Source organism: Cupressus sempervirens, chromosome 10 (genome assembly GCF_028749045.1).
Source record: "Cupressus sempervirens isolate cs-2001-9-10 chromosome 10, ASM2874904v1, whole genome shotgun sequence".
Taxonomy (NCBI): Eukaryota; Viridiplantae; Streptophyta; class Pinopsida; order Cupressales; family Cupressaceae; genus Cupressus; species Cupressus sempervirens.
Window position 1 is genome coordinate 794,760,816 of NC_143127.1, and position 21,085 is coordinate 794,781,900.

General features: G+C 30.5%; 1 pseudogene; it reads left to right on the forward strand.

Annotated features, from left to right (window-relative positions):
* Positions 1-11,915: 11,915 nt before the first annotated feature.
* On the forward strand, positions 11,916-12,751 carry LOC149536306 (syntaxin-related protein KNOLLE pseudogene; annotated as a pseudogene).
* The last annotated feature ends 8,334 nt before the right edge of the window (positions 12,752-21,085 follow it).

Here is a 21,085-nt window from a genome sequence, read left to right on the forward strand (position 1 = left end):
TGATGTTATGAAGAATGGGCCTATAACCATAAAAATGTTCAATTTCCTCTATTTGGGAGTAGAACCCTGAATGTTGCATTCTATTGTTTGATGACCTTTCTCGTTCAATATTTTCCCAGTGCTAGCAACACATCCTTAAAATAACATAGAAAATCTTTAAAAGGAAAGAAAAAAGCAAAAGCAACCCTACATATGAAACTCATCTCGTATTTGGTTATTGTTGCACCCAAACTTAAGACCAAGGTTTCATGGGGATAGGGTTACTTGGGTGCTTAGGGTACTAGTACCATTATGGGCATGACTATTTTTTAGAATAGGGGATGGGGTACTTTACCATGCCAAACAATTTTTTAAATACAACTTAATATTTATAGAGGCGGTAATTGGGTATGCCTTTTAAAAATAAAAATAAAATTATATATATATAATGGGCATGACTAGTTTTCAAAATAGGGGATGGGTTACTTGAGCATGCCAAACAATTTTTTAAATACAACTTAATATTTATAGAGGGGGTAACTAGGCATGCCTTTAATATATATATATATATATATATATATATATATATATATATATATATATATATATATATATATATATATATATATATATATATATATATATATATATATATATATATATATATATATATATATATATATATATAACATAATTGTTATAGAAAATCTGAAAATGTGGGTCATGATAATGAATTTCCAAAACAAGAATAGTGATACCATATTGTTTTCAGTTTTAGATTTACAATATGTTTGTAAATAGTAAGTTCATTGGTCTAACTAGTAGCCTAATAACATCTTAATGAATGCATAATAATTCCTAACCTAGGCAAGAACTAAGAATACTAACCTCCTTGTTAATATACATGCATTTTATTTTTATTTAGAAAGATGACTAACCTTACCTGTAAAAAAATTATGTTTTCCACATTTGTGCAAAGATAAATGTTTCTTATTACAACCAATAACCTATTCTAAAAGGCTTACCACAAGTACCAAGTAGGAAATTTCCACAAATAGCTTGATTAAAAATATTGATGATCATTACATATATTGTAATCTTGAATTCCGAAGACAAATATTGAACCATGAAACAAGACTAAAAACCAATATCTGATCAAATACTCTACTAGACCCAATAGCAAGCTACAACTATAAGGCCTCCAAAATTGAGTGGCCAACACTAAACGAAACTAAATATTCAGTCATCAAAAAGTATCTTAAACATGAAACACAAATTATTTTAAACATAGAAACACAATCAAATAGCAAGAAATTTTTTATGATGATATTAACAAAAATGACAATCATTTGTGTATAGAAAATGGTTAATATTATACCTCTAGTTCTTCATCAAGCATAGGAATTCCCATAGCATTTAGAATCTTGCAACTAGAATAAAAACACGTTAGAACAATGAGGATTGTGCATATAAATATAAAAAAAAATGAATGAATGAATAAATAATTCTAATGATATTCATGATACTGATTAGTTAAGTTACCAAAAGCTCACAAACTTAAATTATATTCATATTCCTTTTCATATCTGACCTAATGTTATGAATCTTGATTATGAAGCTTGATTTTATCTTTGAAATACAAACTATGCATGTTCCTAGCTTTCAAGATGACTTGTACTAATTAGAGCTATCTTCATACCCTGTGCATTGTGTAAGAAAGTGTCAGTCTCATTTTAACCCATCCTATAAAACATGCAAGTTTCCTCCCACCATATCTATTTGGACCTCTTCTACCTACACGTCTCACAATAGAAAATTTTGAATCATCATGCGCAACACTACAAAGACTAGGATATCACTCATTGAAACACTTAGCATGCAGCATGTGACATGCATATAATGATATAAACATGATATAGGAAAGCAAGCAATTTTCCATGGGATACAAAAGTCTTGCTAGTTGATCTCAAACATAATGCCAAATCTTGTTCTACAATTGAACCCAATGCAAATCCATGAGGGTAACAGTGAAAACCATATCCATTAGGAAAGAACCCATTATTTCAAAAAACTTATCAAAACCAACACAACATAGCATCATATATTCTTTCATTCATTCTTTTATATACTAGCTTTTATTTCAAGTAAATAGTTCATGAAAATTTTTATCTCCTTTTTGAAATTAAATTATCATCCTTTATGGTTACTTTGGATAGGAGATTGCACATGTAAAGAATTTACTAGTAATAGAGTCGTCCAACTATAGTATGTGGATAGAAGTGTAAGTCTAGTGGACCTAGTCATAACAGTCAAGGAGCCTAAGATTGATAAAGTAGAGTGCATTGCTAGTAAGTATTATCCTCTTTAGTGTTCACTACTATCAAGTATTGTTATAATGCTCCCATGCATTCTTTGACTCTCACATTGTCTTAAAATTTTTTTGCCTTAATCTAATTCTGCCATTTATTTTCTTTGATTTGAAAATGAGCCAACTCTTGTTTATACTCCAATTATTTCTACATGATTCCCTTGGTTCAAAATTTATCCATCTCTATCTTTAACTTCAAATCATTTCTCAAACCCTCCTAAAATACCTTCTTCATTTTTTCTTCTTGTTACCTAAAACCCTTTGGCCATGCCTCTATTTCCCATAGTCCTACTCCTTAACAATAACTTGGAGAAAAATTTACTTCACCTTGTCCAAATGTCTATGAGAAATTCATAACCACACATAAGCTAATGCTTCTATATTTTTAGACAAGTGACCCTCAAGATTTGGGATATATTATTAACCTAACAAAAATTACTACCATGCAAAGTTTCACAAATGTCTTGTGCAACTATGCCCGTGCATCAAGGCTTGATCATTTCTTTCCTCTCCAAATAGAGCTCTTAACAAAAAACTAGCTACTATTAATTTAGTCTTTAGCCCTGATTCTAGTGCTCTAGATTACTCACCTTTAAGTAATTTTCCTTGCACTACGATGTCATAACTTAGAAAAATCTCATCACCTTGTGGTACTAAGTCAATGCCATGTTTAGATAATATTCTAGAGGAATATTTAGTCCTATTTGTAGAAGTTATAAAAACCAACTTTACAATTTGCCAAGAACACCTACATGAAAATAATTTGTTGTTGACGAGAAACTAGAGAAGGAAAAATGTGGAGCTTGGAAATCTGAATGATATGAGAGAAAAATGTAAGCCAAGATAATGAAAAAGAAATTACAAGCATTCAACCTTAAAGGTGAATGAAACTCTAAAAGGAAATAAAACTAGATTGCACATTATAATTAATATAAAATATTAATTATATGAACATAAGAGATAGCTTAAGAAAACTAGAGTAATAAAAGCTTAATTAATTAAATCAAGACAATATAATTAATAAACATAGAATAATTACTCTAACACCCCCCTTAAGATAATTTTAGGAGGTAATTTAAGTTAGCAAAGCTATGAAAGAAGAAAAATGGGTCCCAACAACAAGGTCTGATCAGGTACCCAAAATAAGGAAATCTCTGTAAACCAAAGACAAAGGAGAAAACCAAGTGGGAAAAACCCCTTTCCAAAAAGAGATAGAACAAACATGCTAGAAAAAACTTAAAGGAAGGAAGGCCTCAACAAGGCTTCCCAAGGACAACTTCTATAACCCCAAGCATAGACCACTACTAAAGATAGTGAGGTGATGCAAAAGATTTAGTGAAGATGTCAACAACTTGTGCGTTAGTGGGAATATACTCTAAAGAGAGAACACCATCCTTAATCTATTGATGGATGAAATAAATATGAAGCTCAATGTGTTTAGTGCACTGATGCTCCACTGGGTTATAGGAAATATGAATATCACTCTGATTATCATACCACAGAACATTGGGACAATCAGGAGGAAAACCAAACTTAGTCATCAACTGTCAAAGCCATAAAATCTCCTAACTAGAATACATGGTTGCTCTATACTCAACCTTAGTAGGTAAAAGATCATGAGCATGATGCTTCTTGCATGACTAGTTGATAGGACCAGAGCCAAGATAGAAGACAAAGCTAGAAGTAGACTTTTGATCATCAACATCACTAGCCCAATTTGATTCAAAATCCAACAATGTGAGGTGGCCATATTGTGTAATGAATTCCATACCTAAGTGTTCCCTGAATGTATCTCAAAATACACTTGGTATCTTACCAATGACTCTCATGAAACTCATGTAAAAATAGAGACACACCAACTTCAAAGGAGAGATCAAAATGAGTATGTGCCAAGTACAACAAGCTACCAATCAACTACTAATACAATGTGGGATCCACTAAAGGCAAAGTGAAAGAGGTAGTCAAAGTAACACCCGACTAAAAAGGTGTGGGAGCAAGCTTGCAATCAAGCATGTCAAAGTGTTGAAGCATGTCAAGTGCATATTTTTGCTACTAAACAAGGATTCTAGCATAGGATTGAACAATTTGTAGACTAAGAAAATAGTGTACCAAACTAAAATCCATCATCTCAAACTATTTCATCAATTCTTGTTGAAGATCTTGAATAATAGAGAATGAGTTACTTGTGAGAAGGAGATCATCAATATATAGAAAAAGGACCATAACCTTAGCCTAAAGATCCTAAATGTAGACTACAGGATCAGAATGGCAGTGTGTGAAGCCTGTAGAAAGTAGAAAGGATTTCATATTCTCATACCAAGCCTGAGGGGCCTATTTGAGAACATATAATGAGTGTCAATTTCTACAAACCAAGGAGGAATACTACACAAATCCTTGAGGGTGCTCCATGTAAATCTCCTTAGTAAGATCACCATGAAAAAATACACTCTTCACATCCATCTAAAAAATGGGCCATCCGTGAGGAGCTACAAGGGATAAGAGAAGGTGAATAGAGTTCATCTTGGCAATAGGGGCAAATGTCTAATTGTAATCAATACCCTCAACCTATGAAAACCCCTTCACAACAAGATGTGCCTTGTACTTATCAATAGAACTATTAATAGAAAACTTAGTACAATATAACCATTTGCACCACACTAACTTTCTTCCCTTAGGAAGAGAACAAAGATTCCAAGTACAATTCTTCATTAAAGAATAATACTCCTCCTCCATGGCACTATAACATAGAGAATATCCTGTCACTGCTGTAAATGTTTGAGGTTCACCACAAATAGCATGACTTAGAAGATTAGAACCCATAGTGTGAGATCGGTTGTGATGGGAAGTGAAAGGATCATGAGCTAGAGATCTCACAACCTCAACCATAGCTTGAGCCCATTTAGGCATCTATGGAGGATCCTATGGTGGAGGTAAATGGGCATCACCAAGATCATCATCCTCATCATCTAGAAAAGAGATTAGAAGGGATGAGGGAGTAGTGGTAAGTGAAGTAGACTCTATGGGTAGGGTATATACTATAGGAAGGTGTTCATCAAACTAGACATCCTATCAAAATAGAACCTCTCTAGAATTAGTATCAAACAACCTATATGCCTTAACATCCTCATAGAAGCCAACAAAAATGAGGTGTCAACTCTTTCACTCCATTGCTCTTTTCTAAGCATCTAGCACAAATTCCCATGCTTCACTACCAAAAACTCAGAATGAAGATACATCGGGCTTGACATGAGACCAAGCCTATTCAAGAGGCATACATTGAACTACCTTGTGAGACATTTGATTCTAAATATTGTTGGCACAATTGATTACATCTACCCAAAAAGATGAATCCATTGACCTAGACAATTTCATACAATTACCCATCTCTTAAAGTGTTCCATTCTTCCTCTCTACCACACCATTCTGCTGAGGGGTGTAGGGCACTGAAATTTGATGCTAAAGACCATATTCAAAGCAAAAATCCTTGAAAGCTTGGTTCACATACTCCCCCCCATTATTTGTCTATATCTATTGAATAGAAAGACTAGATTACTTCTCTACAAGTGTCTTGAAGACTCAAAATGAATCAAAGACATCAGACTTGTACTTTAGAAAGTACACCCATGTGTGCTTAAGGAAGTCATAAATGAAGGTAAGCACATATCTAGCATGAAAAAAAGGACTGTGAAATGATAGTAGGTCACTATTAATCAAGTCCAATGGTGCCAAAGCACGAGTAGCTCATCCATGTGGAAAAGGATCCCTATGTTATTTTCCAAACACCATTTGTGTAGGAAATATGGGGAAGCCCAAGAACAAGTGCTTGCATTCTCATTTGTGGAAGATATTTGTAATTGACATGGCCCAAATGCTCATGCCAAAGTCTTCTTACTAAATTTTCATGTGGTACAATACAAGAACCTATTCCATCGAAAGACTTAAATACATAAAATCTATCTTTGCAAGATGTAGAGTCAACACTTCTAGCCACAATCAACTCAGAATCATGTAGGTCCCATATTACCACATCATGTGGTTGGAATGTCACTATCTTACTAGAGCCAAAGTGACAAATCTGATAAATAGACAATATGTTTATCGAGATGTCAAGGACAAAAAGGAAATCCTGAAGAGAACCCCCAACTAATGCAACAAAACAAAAACCCAAGACTAAAATATATGATGAGTTTCAAACACCAATCTGTGAAGTAGCACAAGGAAAAGTGAGGTGATAAACTATTGAGTGTGAGTCATATGGTGAGGGACATTGAAATAAAGAATCTAGGTAGGCCTAGACGTCAGTGCTCATGTAGTAAGAGCATCACCTTTCCCTACAGTGGGGATAAATATTTAGGCATAGAAATGTGATGGTCCTACATGACTTCCTTTAAAACCTCCAAATGTTTCCAACACCTAGAAATGAGATGTCCATCCTTTTCACAAAAACTATAGGTCTCAACTAATTTCTTCTTAGTCATGGAGGTAGACTCAGTAGACTTCAAAGAAGATTTACCCTTAGAAGTGTTAGCTGGATGTTTATAATCAATTTTTTGTGTATCTTTCTTCGGTTTAGCTTTCTATTTTGGTTTTTGTTGAGAAGACTAAGCAACCAATGCTTCACTAGAAGAGCTATAAGCATCCAATTATTAGATCTTTACCTATTCCTATGTCAATTGATCACAAAATGTCTCAAAAGAAGGCATTTGATATTTATTACCCAAGGCATCCATGGTGGATAGAAAGTGGAAGAAAATATTTGAAAATGTCCTTGCAACTTTGATACCTTGTAGAAGTTGTGAAAACCAACTTCACAGTTTGCCAAGAACACCTATATGCAAATAACTTGTTGCTAAAGAGAAACAAAAAAATGAAAAAACTACGTCTTGGAAATCTCAACGGTGTGAGAGAAAAATGTATTCCAAGATAATGAAAAATAAATTACAATAATTCAACCTTAATGGTGAACAAAACCCTACAGGAAAATAAAACTAGGTTGCACGTTATAACTAATATAAAATATGAATTATATGGACCTAAGACATAGCTTAAGAAAACTAGAGTAATAAAAAGCTTAATTAATTAAATCAAGATGATCTAATTAATAAGATTAGAAGAATAATTACTCTAACACTATTTTCCTTGAGTTGATACGATTAGTGCTCAATGTCTCCTGGTCCCTGCTCTTCCATATATGATAAATAATGAAGGACTTGTCCTACTCATCTAAACAACATGACAAATGCCTAGATGAAAATTCTAGGTTTGACTTTGTGGTACTCATATGATCAAGAATCCTCATGCTCTCCTAAATATATTTCAATGGCATCTATTATAGAAGAACACTTCCATAGTCTGGGAGTTGATAGGAAGCCCAACAAAAACTAATCTCCACTCTTAAGAGAATGAGAATCTCACAAAGCAACATATAATGGAAGAATAAAATTTTACATTTAAAATTCTCTTGAAGATACAAAAGACATATGCATCTACAAAAATCATAGTCCTTAAAAAAAATACTCTAAAGATTCAAATGACAAAGACTGCACTTCTTCTTACAAAACTAATGCTAATTAGGTAGTAGTCATGCAAAAAATTATTGACAACTAGGATTTATATTATTCTCCTAGTAATTAGGTTACAATTATATGCCAATGCTCAAATTATTGATTTAACACACACACTTGCATTCTTCCATCCAAATAAATTCAATCTGTGTGCATCCTAGTTGACAACATAGGCATGTTGTTCCTTAGGCCCGATGAGTGCACATTAGCCATACCTTGTTCAATCCAAAGAATTATAGGCTTGTCAAGTCTTTCACCATGAATTTGAGAGCCTTACAAACCACGTACTCCTATTGATTTAATAAAAAAATGTATCTCAAAAGCCTTATTCACCTGTAAAAATTAAACCAACATTCATTAGAATTTACATAAACAAGCTTATTAAGAGCTCTCCTTTTGATGGCCCATCAATTTTCATGAAATTCAAATGGTGGGAAGTCAAGCTATTTAATTAGTATGTCCACTGGAAACCCTAGGTAGGATCTAGGGTAGTCAACACAAAAAATGTTATAAATTGAGAAAATCTTAATGAAATCACACAAATGAAAATGAAGGGCATTGTGACCAGACAATATTGAATATGAATCTTAAAAATGACAACATTGTGTTTTTGCATAAATACTTCTATTTTGTAATTTGATAGTCCTGAATGTTTGATATGAAAGAAAAGGGATTTCTTTATGTTGGTCATATGGTTTCCATCTTCATTAATAGATGCATATGAGGCTTCACATTGCTTCCTTGTTTTTATAGTTAAAACTTAGAGATTTCAATGCATCATTTAGGATTTAGTGTGCTTTATACATGGGCATTAGGGGATTTTGTGGTTAGTAATGTTTACTTTTTGTGACCTTTGTAATGAGGAATTGCACTCATGAAATTCAAATGATAAAGTGTACAATTTGATTTTCTTAGTCACTAAAAAGAGTCTACGATGAACTAAATTTTCTGCTCTTTCGCATATTTACCGGTTTCCTACCATTCCTTGGTTATATTGAACTAGAAATTGGTAGAAGGCTCCATAGATTCCATAATACATTTATTTCTGGTGCAAGAACATATTGATTTTTTATCCTGATTTATTGATTTTTAGATACAAAATTTCATTTTGAAGTTACACATACTGGTAATATTAATTTTTTTTATCTTGATTTATTGATAAGATTGTACATATAATAGAACATACTAGTGTAAGATTTTGATCTCTAAAAAGGTTTGTAAAAGGCACAGAATGATTAAAAAATGGTTCATAAAACATTATAACCTACCGCAACATGAATTAAAATGGATCTAAGGGAGTTTGGGCATGAATTTCCAAAGGTACAGTTTGGCTTTCATGATAATGGTAGTTGGAGTGAAAGATAATCTTGTCTATTTGGATTGGACCTTAGATAAATGACTTTCAATAGAGTTTGTAAATGATTTTGATTGATTTAAGAAAAAAATGATTGAGAACTAGGAATTTTAAAAAAAATTGTTGAGAGTTTGATCCCTCAATCTACTCTTTACACTATGACAAGGCAATGGTAGTAAACTTTACAAGTTATTTGTCAATGAAAGATGATTTTTGTCCAAACTATATAAAAATGACATCTATTTCTTTGTGGATATGATCTTTCTACCTTGTTCATTGAAAGATAATGATTGGCAATATTTTGAATGATTTGATGATGCTTTATATGATTGTGATTATAGCTTGTACTATCCTAACTGACTATGACAATTGTGAAGAGTAACATTCACTATTATGTGATCAGCATACAAGGGATTTTAAAGAAATAAGATTAGGGAACCATTGGTTCATGAAAGGTATTGAAAGAGTTCAATGTAATACTTAATTTTTATTGATATTGCTTGAGGATTGATATAAGACATGGTGGCTTATTACTAAGGCCTAACAGGTATCAAGGCTTAATGTTGTGGCTTGAGATTGGATGTACATGTTATTGATTGAGATTTTAGGATGCTTGGAACCTAAGGGTCTTAGTGACCATATTTATTAATGATGGTAAATAGGTTGAAAGTATTGTTTCCTTATGTTTGGTGATCCTAATTGAGGAGATGATTTGGTTGCTAATGAAAAGCTTTTCTTCCCAATACATTTAATAGGTCATTTTATGGTGATTTACAATTGAAATTCATCTTAAATCATAAAAGAAATTTTATTTCACATTAACTAGACCTTACAAAGAATTGTATATATTCCCATATAGTTCCACAAATTAATTCAAGTGTCAATTTTTTAGAAGCCAAATTTTCATAAGACTAGTATAATATAAAATTTGAATAATTCAAGAGCAAAGTAAGAAACAAAATTGAATGATCCATTGTAAAGAAGCATAACATTTAAATTAGTCAAGAGAAATTTGAAAAGAAAAAGGCAATGCTACATTGTTACAAAGAATACTTTAATACTTGGTCATTGAACAATAGTTGTTAACCATTTCTCTTTCTCAAATAATGGAGTACCATAGCAGAAGGAGTTAACTACAACTAATCCACCATGAAAATAAAGCTTTTCAAATTCTAAAACATATTTAATGATACATGAATTAAATGTTTAGGCAAGTATATATTCAATGCATTATCCTATAAAATCTATTTACAACTAAAATGAGAATTTTTCTCACTTGAAGCCTTCCATCATCAATTTGATACTCTATTAACAAAAAAATGTAAAAGTAACACAGGTAGTAAGAGAAATTAGTGTTGGACTTTCTATTGTCATTTTTATAATACAAATCAATGATGTGTCAAAATTTCATCATAACTTTAAGGAAATTAAGGAGAATTAAGCTATGATGAGTGTGATTTAGCCACTTCATGGTTCAAATTTTATTGAACACAACCCTCACCAAAATTTGCAAGAATAATTTCTACTCATGCTTAGTATCCATTAATTTTTAAATCTACCAAGACACAAAAAAAAAATCACAACATTAACGTTAACCATATATATTTAATCTAGTTGTTGATATTTTGATAGGAGGTTTAAAATGTACCTCACATTTCATTGATCCATGCTTCTTTTCAATATCTACATGGTAATTTGGGAGTGGAACCTTGTTAAAAAAAGGAAATATTTTATATTTCAAATATCTAAGTTTAGATATACATAGGAAACATATTGTTAGAATAACATAACAAACACAATTCAAATAGAAAAATATATTACTATGGACATAATCTGTTATATTTTAACATAATTTTCTTGCTTTCAATATAAATCTTAAATTGATAGTATTCTCTTACCCAAACCTACTAATCAATAAAATAATCAAGGACCCAATTTTTTTTAATAGGCTTGCTATCATTCCCAGACTCTCGATCTACTACTATTGTAATAATCCTATAGAATCTAGATACATAAAAAAGCAACAAAAATAATCTTATAATAGATCTAATCAATCATTAGTATTAGAGAGAAGCACAAAAAATGACAGTCTTATTATTCAACAAAAAAGGTAGGAGAAATTTATTAAATAATTAATAGAGATAATAATTGAAGGAGAAACAAAATAATCCATACACAAAGAAAAGAAATATATTTGTAATCTATGAGATAGTGTGTGATTGAATAGTTATGTACATGCATTTAGATTTGAATGTATATGATTATACCGATCACATGTTTAAAATAATTAGATTGAAACTAAATATATGTATATGTGTTAATATGAATTCCATAAAAAAATACAATATTAGGGAAGGAAATGAAGTGCAAGGCGGTGGAATGGTGATGCTTTAGTAGGAACACCACTTGATGAGATTGGTTAAGAACTATACAAGCCCAAGAGAGATATCATTTATACTCTTGGGCCAATGGTCAAGTAAAGGAAGCCCTATTAAAATATTTCCTCCAAGAATATATGGGTTTCATATTAAGGTAACTATGGAAGGGATCCCCAATCATAAGAGGAAAGAATGGTGGCACAATAGAAGAAAACATTTATACATGATCATTTAGGTATGTCACCTCATGAGTATGGTTGAGATCACATGAGATGGCTAATTTGGGAAGTGAATAGAACCTTGGCCACTTTTTTGATGAATTTCGTGGTATAAAAAATGACATAGAAACTATCAAGGAACATCTTTGGAAAATTCAAAAGGCCAAAAATGACACAAATTAATTAACAAATCCCAAGAAATGAAATCTTTGAGGGATTTTATTGATGGTGATGTTGTCACAGTCCTCAAACAAACTAAATAAATTAAGGGAAAGCTTGAAGGGCTTGAAGAAGCCAATGCCCCTAATAGGAAACTACCAAAATTAAAAGAAGGAACACCCACTAATAGCACCAAAATATCTATTACTAATGGTCTACCAAAAAATCTTAAATACTAGATGAAAGAATTTTAGAGCCTAAGGGAACATGTTGTTGGGGAGTATCAAGAGACCATTGAGAGAAGATGCTTCACCATCATAGGTGAAAAGGAAAATGAGGAGGTAATAGAAAAAATAATTTTCATAGAGGAGAGTGAAACTTTCCTACATAAGGTAATTTAGAAGTAGGATAGAGGCCAGATTCTAGATACCATTAATGAAATACAAGATAGACATGATGCTACCAAAGAGATTGAAAAAAGTTTTCTTGAGCTGCACTAGGTCTTTCTTGATATGGTTGTGCTTGTTGAGTCACATGGAGAGCATCTTAATGACATTGAGCACAATGTCTTTCATGCTGCTCAATATTCTGGTTATGGTACCAAGCAACTCAAATGAGAAAATAAATACCAAAGAAGTTCCAAAAAATGTATGTGCATAGGTGTGATTTTTCTCCTCATTTTGATTCTTATGATAGTTATTCCCATTACAACTAGCTTCCATAAATCATAGAAATGTGGCATAGATGTCAATTTTTTAAAAACTAAGGGGCATTGTGAAATTAGTGCAAGGCAAAAAATTAGTGATGCTAAATTTTGCCAAGTACTAATGCTATTGTGATCATGGTTGGAGATAATGATAAATGTGTTTTGATACTTCAAAACTCATTGAAATTTTTTAAGTTTATAGTGAACAAAAGGTAGTGTGGTGATTTGTCCTTGAATAAGATGTTGAGAATATTGGATATTTTGTCATTGTTGGAAGTGAGCAAAGAGTAAATAGTTTCACTTTAAGTCTTTAGTATTGCAATGCATTGATAGTAATATTGTTTAGTTTTTTCAATTTAAGTAAAGCTCCCTAGAGCACAAAGACATTGAAAAGGGAAAACATTTTTTTTTAGGATTTATCACAAGATATGTATGTATTATGGGCATACAAATCTTTGGTATAGTCATGTAGCAATTTTAGAATGGCATTTTTTCTTGCTTATGTAAAGCTCCATAGACCATGAAAACATTGAAAATGGTAAAAAAATCTTTTTTTGGATCTATCACAAGAAATATTAATCTTGGGCATACAATTCTTTGTTGTAGCAATGCACTAACATTAAATAGGCTTTTTCCCCCTACTTAATAATTCTCTCTATAACATGAACACTAAAAAGAGGATACAATTATTTTTTCTAGATTTTCAAAAAGAAGCTTCTAGTTTCTATTTACAAATTCCTTAATGGTGTGGTTTTTCATTGTGAATTACATCACATTTTAACCAATATCCTTTTTCCAAATTTACTAATGTGATTAGTTTTGTATATTCTTGATGTTGTGGTTTACAACATGCAATAAATATAATCTTGGAAATCACTTCTTTGTAATGAAATACAAATGGGATATGGGGATAATATGTGGATGTAATAATATACAAAGATTACCTTAAATATTAGATAATAAATAACTTCTTGGTAATAGGATTTACTAAAAAAATAACATTTAGTAATAAGTTAAATGTGATTTGTATCACAATATATAAAATATCTATCACAAAATTCACTTAATTAGTATCAAATACATTTGATAGAGAGAGGAGTCAATCAACATTGGAGCTCAACTTGAGAGATTGTGCATTCAAGGGTACTCAACAGTGGATTTCCCTTCTACATATGTTTGGAAAAGTTCATCAATTTTTATTCAGAATTATATTAGCTGGGGTTATAACTAATAGCTATTTATAGATATTGAATGTATCTAGTTTAGCGTTCATTCGTTCCAAAAACATTGATCAAACTAGCATAGACATAGTGTGAAATTATGGATGGCATTGCCCTGTGTTGATGCTTGGAAACTGCTTGATGACATAATTTTCATTGATGCTTGGTGACTACTCAGTGGGAGCTAAAATCTATAGGTTTTATGCTTTTGAATTGCATGGCAGGAGTGGAAAACTATAGATTTTAGGCATTTTTTGTTTTATGAAGGAAAATTTTGGGTTTTTTTTCTCCTTTTCAATTGCACCCAATGTTTTTTATTTTTCTAAGACCTATCAAGTTGACTGAATACTAATATGGGAACTATTAATAATTTTTTAGTTAAATTAAGAATTATATGGTAATTGATTTGTAATTTAAATTTAATCAAAATTAGAATATAAATGAGATTCCTATTGCATATATTACCAATTCATCCACTTTCATTATAATTATTAATTACTTAATTAATTAAGTAATATATTTCATATCATTAAATCAATTAGGGTAAATATTAAATTAATAGACTTCAAATTTTGATTTTGAATTTCAATCTAATTACAATTAAATAATTAGAATATCCTAATTTAATTAATTAATTAATTAATTATACATACATAGATACATAGATACATACATATATATATATATATATATATATATATATATATATATATATATATAAAATAATTAGAATATCCTAATTTAATTAATTATACATACATACATACATACATAGATACATATATATATATATATATATATATATATATATATATATATATATATATATATATATATATATATATATATATATATATATATATATATATATATATATATATATATATATATATATATATATATATATATATATATATATATAGACACACACACACATACATATAAAGAATTAGTGAGGTGTAGATGGACTTCTCATGAAATAATCCTATTACCGAACAATTATTTCTAGTGAAATGAAACTTCTAATTTATATTTTTGTTTATGATTATTTTATCAAATGTTATTTTAAATGAGTAATAATATTTTATTTGTTCATTTTTGTTTAAGTAATTGATTATTTTTCACTAATTATTTAGTCCTTTATTTAGTAGTTTTTATTTAGGTGACTTATTTTTAGTGACTAGTTTTTAAGTCATCTATTTAGTCATTAATCTGATAGTTTATTCAATCACCTTTATTTGGATGATCTTGTGATTGTATCTGATGACTACGCTAGTCACTTATTTAATCACCTATTTTTGTAAATTACAAATAAATAGTAGAATGTAATCAATTTTGGTCACATGACTAAATATTTAAGTGGTGTGTTTAAAAGTTTTAATCACTTAGTCACATATTTGTGAAAATGTACTACTAGTGTTGTGAAAGAAGAAGAAGAAGAAGAAGGGTCTTAATTTTGTGAGAGTATGTTTTGTAGCTCAAGACTTCTAATGAATTAGACACCCAATTTTTAGGAACTATTTAATCAATTAGCTTCAATAGTTGAATCCATTTTAAAAATATAACACCCAAATTTTGAGTATATATAGTAGATTTGAAATGAATTCGACAACTAATTCATTCAAAATTGGGAACTTGATTCGTCAAATCTTATAAACCAAATTTTGAGCCTTTTTGGGTCATTTAAGGTGCCTCTATTCTGCGATACTGATTACTAAGAGACAGGAGTTCCATTTTGAGAGCCCTACTAATCTCTCAGCTGATTATTTTCTCTAATCAAGTATATTATTTGTTCTCTAATATTTTATTTCTTTAATTTTTGGTTTTTTTCTTAAAAATAAAGTCTATTATATTATTAATTTTTATCATTATGCTTTTAATATCAATATTCAGGTTTTTATTATATTTACTTTAAAATTTATTTTTTATCACAAATTTTGAGTATAAATCATAGAATAAGTAAACTATAAACAAAAACATATATCATATGTTCAAGTGATACTAAAAGCATAAACTATAGGCTCAATTTAAATTCAAAATATAAAATTTAAGTAGAAAACATAAACATCACCACTAGGTAAAACAATGAGAATAAAACACATTAATTTTAGGTAGAATAATAAAATAAACTTCGACATACAAAAACAATTTAAATTTTGAAAATTATAAACTTATAAAATGAAAAAAATAAAAAAAATGAAAAAGTTTGTGTTTATATCCTATTGTCCTCGAGCTCCTCCCTTTCTTCCCTTTTCATGACTTTTCATCAAAATGAGAGGGAGGAGAGAGAATAGGAATAGAAAGGAAAAAGTGGGGGAGGAGAGAGATAAAAAGAGCAAGGAGAGAGAAAAATGAGATGATGGAGAGAGCAAAATTAGGGCATCCCTGATCCTTTTTCTCTCTCCTCCCTCTTTTTCTTCTCTCCTACTTTTCTCTCTTCACCCTTTCTTTTTCTCTCTCCTCCCTTTCTCTCTACTCCCTCTCGCTTTTCTTCCTTTCTCTCTCTCCTCTCTTTCTCTTTCCTCTCTTTTTCTCTCCTCCCTCTTTTTTTCTCGCTCCTCTCTCTTTTCTCTCACGGTCCTTTCTCTTTCCTCCCTTTTTCTCTATTCTCTTTCTATTTCTCTCTCTTCCCTCTCTTTTTCTCTCTATCCTCCCTATCTCTCTCCTCTCTCTTGCTTTTTCTGTCCTACCTAGGATATTTATAAGTGATGAACTTCTCATATATGTATATAGAAATGAATATATTCACTTTTCATAACCATTCATTAACATAAATTTATTTTACAATCTCTAGGCTTTTAAATTAAACAATATATTAATATTTATTTGAACAATATACCAATAAGCATATAAGATTTACATATAGCACTTTGTAAGACAACTAAGTTAAAATCATATGATTATGTAAACTATGGAGTATAGAACAATATGATATGGTTCTTAAATTTGGTGATGTTGCCCAAAATTATATGCTTTAGATCCTTCATTCCTCTTTCTCCTCCCTTATATAATATTTAGTCATACTCATTTAATTTTCTTTTTGTATATGTCCATTTAGTTAAAATTAATTACAGTTTAATCACTCTTCTCCCCTTTCTGATATATTTATATTTAAAGACATATTTGATGTTTGGGTGTTTCAAAATTGTAATTTTAGATTTATATTTTAGTTTGAAAGATGAATTAAATATAACTTTATCCCTTTTTGAACCCTAACCATAATCCAATGCTAACTAGAGTCACATAACTAGTTTAAACCCTAACTAATACATAATCCTAATCCCTAATTAAATATAAATTTATCCTAGTTTAAACTTTAATTAAATATAACTTTATACTATTTTGTATCCAAATTAAATATAGCTTTATCCTCATTTGAATCCTAAATAAATAGAACTTTATTCTAGTCTAAATCCTAATTTGAATCCTAAGCAGAATCTAATCCTAATTAGACTCACATTACTAGTTGTAACACTAACTAATACATAATCTAGAACCATAATTAAATATAACGTTAACCTAGTTTGAACCATAATTATAATTCAGTCCTAACTAGAGTCACATACTAGTTTTAACCTAAAAAATTACATATTTTCCAACCCTTTCCCTAAATTTGAACCCTAACAAACTTATTTAATCCCAACCCCTTACTAGTTTGAATCCTAACTAGCTAGATAATAACTTAAATTCCAAACCTTATATTCTTAACACTATCTTAGATGCTAAATTATAAATTTAAATGTAAATGAAAATGATGATCTATATGAACCCATATCATAACCTAACAATAAAGTTTTATTCATAGTTAAAGACATAAATTTAGATATTTAAATAGTTTTAAAGACATGTTATTAGATTTATGTTTTAGATAATTTTTATTATATAGATTTTTTTGAATTTTTATGTTATATATATGCTATAAAGATCAAATAACATGGATAATATATTTTGTGAGGACCCACACTCACCCTTTATGCCTCCACTCCTATGTCCTCCTCCACTACGTACCCTTAAGGAGTTGAGAGAGAGCATGAGGTGCAACATACATGATCTCATGTGAGATATTGATGCTATTAGGCCTAAGAGACAACCACACAACACCCCCCACCCCATCAACTACTTCACCTAGAAACACAATGCAATTTGTTATAGACTCTATTTAAGACATAGATGTTGAGATAGATAGATATCGATCGTGGAGGGAATCCTTGTGTGCATGTTATTCTATTGGCTTGTCTTATAAAAAAGTATATAACTTGAAAATTTTAAAAATTAATTTAAAGAGATATTTAATGAAGTCAAATTTAGGTGAAGAGATAAGTGACAAGGAAACCCATATTTCTACTAGATAATGTACACATGTTGAGATATTTGAGTACTTTTGTGAGTGATTGTGGATGATGTTTGATCATCCACCACACGCTAATAGTGAGGTGCCCATATACTTTCTTAAGAAATTATGGGAAGAGTTAAAATTTGATTTATACCTAATTATTTTTATATGAAACCATTTCAAGGGTTCAGTGGAAGGATGCCTCAGGATAGACCTAGGGAAAATCATTGTGGTTATAGAAAGAAATCAAAAATGCCCTCATCTACTTGTTCCTCTTACTGCACTAGTGATTCCAGTTACTATCAATAATAGAGAAGTGGCATTTTCTCTTAGTTTCTTGAGTGTCCTTTTGGGAAATTTAGTACAATAGTGGACAAAGGTGAGGGTCATTCCTAGCATTGAATATAGTTGTTTTATTTGTGGGGATATATGTAGAGTCCCCTTAGAGAAAGTGAGAAGTAGTGCAGGGTGCCCAGGCTATCTAGATTTTTATTTTTATGATGAGGTATATGCTTCTCATTGTGGTGATAGTGAGGTAGTGATGATTTAGATGTGTCATTATTTGTTGACCATTCTTTGTGTGAAGCAAAGGATATTCATAAGAGATAGGTACACCTTGAATTATAATTTATAAAGTACATAATATTTTCCATTCTACATATATAATTGTGTGAACTATAACTTTTTTTGATTTTGTATCAATAGATGGTGGATGATAATAATTCATCTAGGTCAAGACAATATAGCTTTTCTTTGGGACCTTCAACTATTGGAATTCTTTTATATAGTTTTCACTCTGAATTATACTTAAAAGAATACATACATTTGAGCTAGAATTTAATAACATGATCTAATGCATTACATTTTCTTGATTTTGTAGTGATCATCATCTATTTTATGGGTGGATACTTCTATAGGTATGGATCCATCCATTAATGAGGCATAGCCTCAAATACCTATGGTATGAACTTTTCAAGAAATTACATTTTACCATTCAATAATGTACATACTTATTATCATCAAATAAAATTCATGAATAATATCATGTTGACTTTAAGAACAAGGGTATACATGCTATTGTTCCATCTAGGCCTCAGTATAATCTATTTTCAAGACCTTCACCTTTTGACACTTTGGCACATGTCAATGCATCTACTAGTGAGACTTAGCCTCAAATACCTATTGCATGTAGTTTTTAAGGAATGATTTATTATTATTTTTTATCTACATACATTCTTACTATATTATATCTGCAAAGCTCCAATCCATCTTTGTGTACTACACTTGTAGGCCATTGGAGTATGTGATTATCATGGTACAACCATGTCACTAGACCCTTCTACGACACTCACAACTACTCTAGTATGATATATGTTTTTAGTTGATAAATTTTTAGTGTAAACTATTTACTTAATAATTTTTATGTATACATAATTTTGACTCAAGGTTTATGTATTCATGCTTTAAGGATGATTTCACCATGAATGTTGGTGGGACTCTAGAACTAAGCCAGATGGAGTTACACACATTGTCCTTTAAGATTATTATTGTTATTTATATAGGTCTATATGATCTTTATCAAAAATTTGTGTACAAGCTTACTATTCTAATGTACTATCTTCCAAGACTTGACCACTACCACATTTGGTGGCTATGAGAGTACACCTCCTCCTGTCATAGAGGGATATCACCATCACATGCTAAATTTTAAATAAGTTCATTATTTAATTGTATTTCTAAACTTGATTTTGAAACCCATTTTAATTAAGGATGTATAGCTTTTCTTCTTAGAGTGCCACACAAAATATCTAGCAACATGCCCCATAGGATGTGTTGATATGTGGTGACTAATTAGGAATGTACAATACACTTTTTTATAATTTTGGACCCTATTTTATAGGAAATTTTGGGCTGACATTTTGTAATTAATTATAACCCTAAAGGGGCAAAAATATTCTATAAAAAGGGCTTGGGGTAAGGGATTTGATAATGTGTGATGTAAAAATTCCTTCTTGTGCCCATATCGAGTTGTAAGGGATTATAGATTTTAATTAGGTTGTAATCAATAGAGGATAATAATATTGGACTTTTTTTTTGGTGGAATAAGCCTAGAGATTGGATGAACTATATTTAATATTAGAGTCTTATGTTCTCTCTTGTGTTTAATTATTTTATGATATTAGTTGTATTTGCATGTAATTTTTATTTTTATCTATGGTTAATCCTTACAATTGCTATCAAAGTAAGGTTATTTTTTCTAGTTGTCCTCTACAAGAAGTCTCATGGTTTAGTGGGAATGATGGTAGATGATGGTAAGCTTGTTTTCCAGTTTCCAATTCCATTTTCTTTTGCTTGAGGTTACAGTCAATGTATCAATGTCTTGAGTATGAGTCTAGGTTACCTGTAGGAAGATCATCTTCTCATCTACCCATCAATGAAACTAGGTAGGAAATCATGTGAGCATGTGATTATTCAAGTGGATAGCTGATTAGGATTTGGTTGGATTCAAGATTTCCATGATGAGAAGAAGGTTTGTAAAATCTAATGATTCATCATCTACAAGTTCAAAAAGATTTTGAAGATAAAGACATGTAGTAATTTCATTTCAATAGAAGATATCAAAAGTGATAAAGATCGAAATTCATATAAACTAATTTGTATCAGAAACTACATGGATGGTTAGAAATTTCAATCAATAAAGGAGTGCATGCCATTTATCAGTTGAAAGTCAATTACATTTGAAGATTAGATCAAGGGTGTTCTCAACGTCGCAACTCATATTCAATGTGATAAAAGATATTGCGAG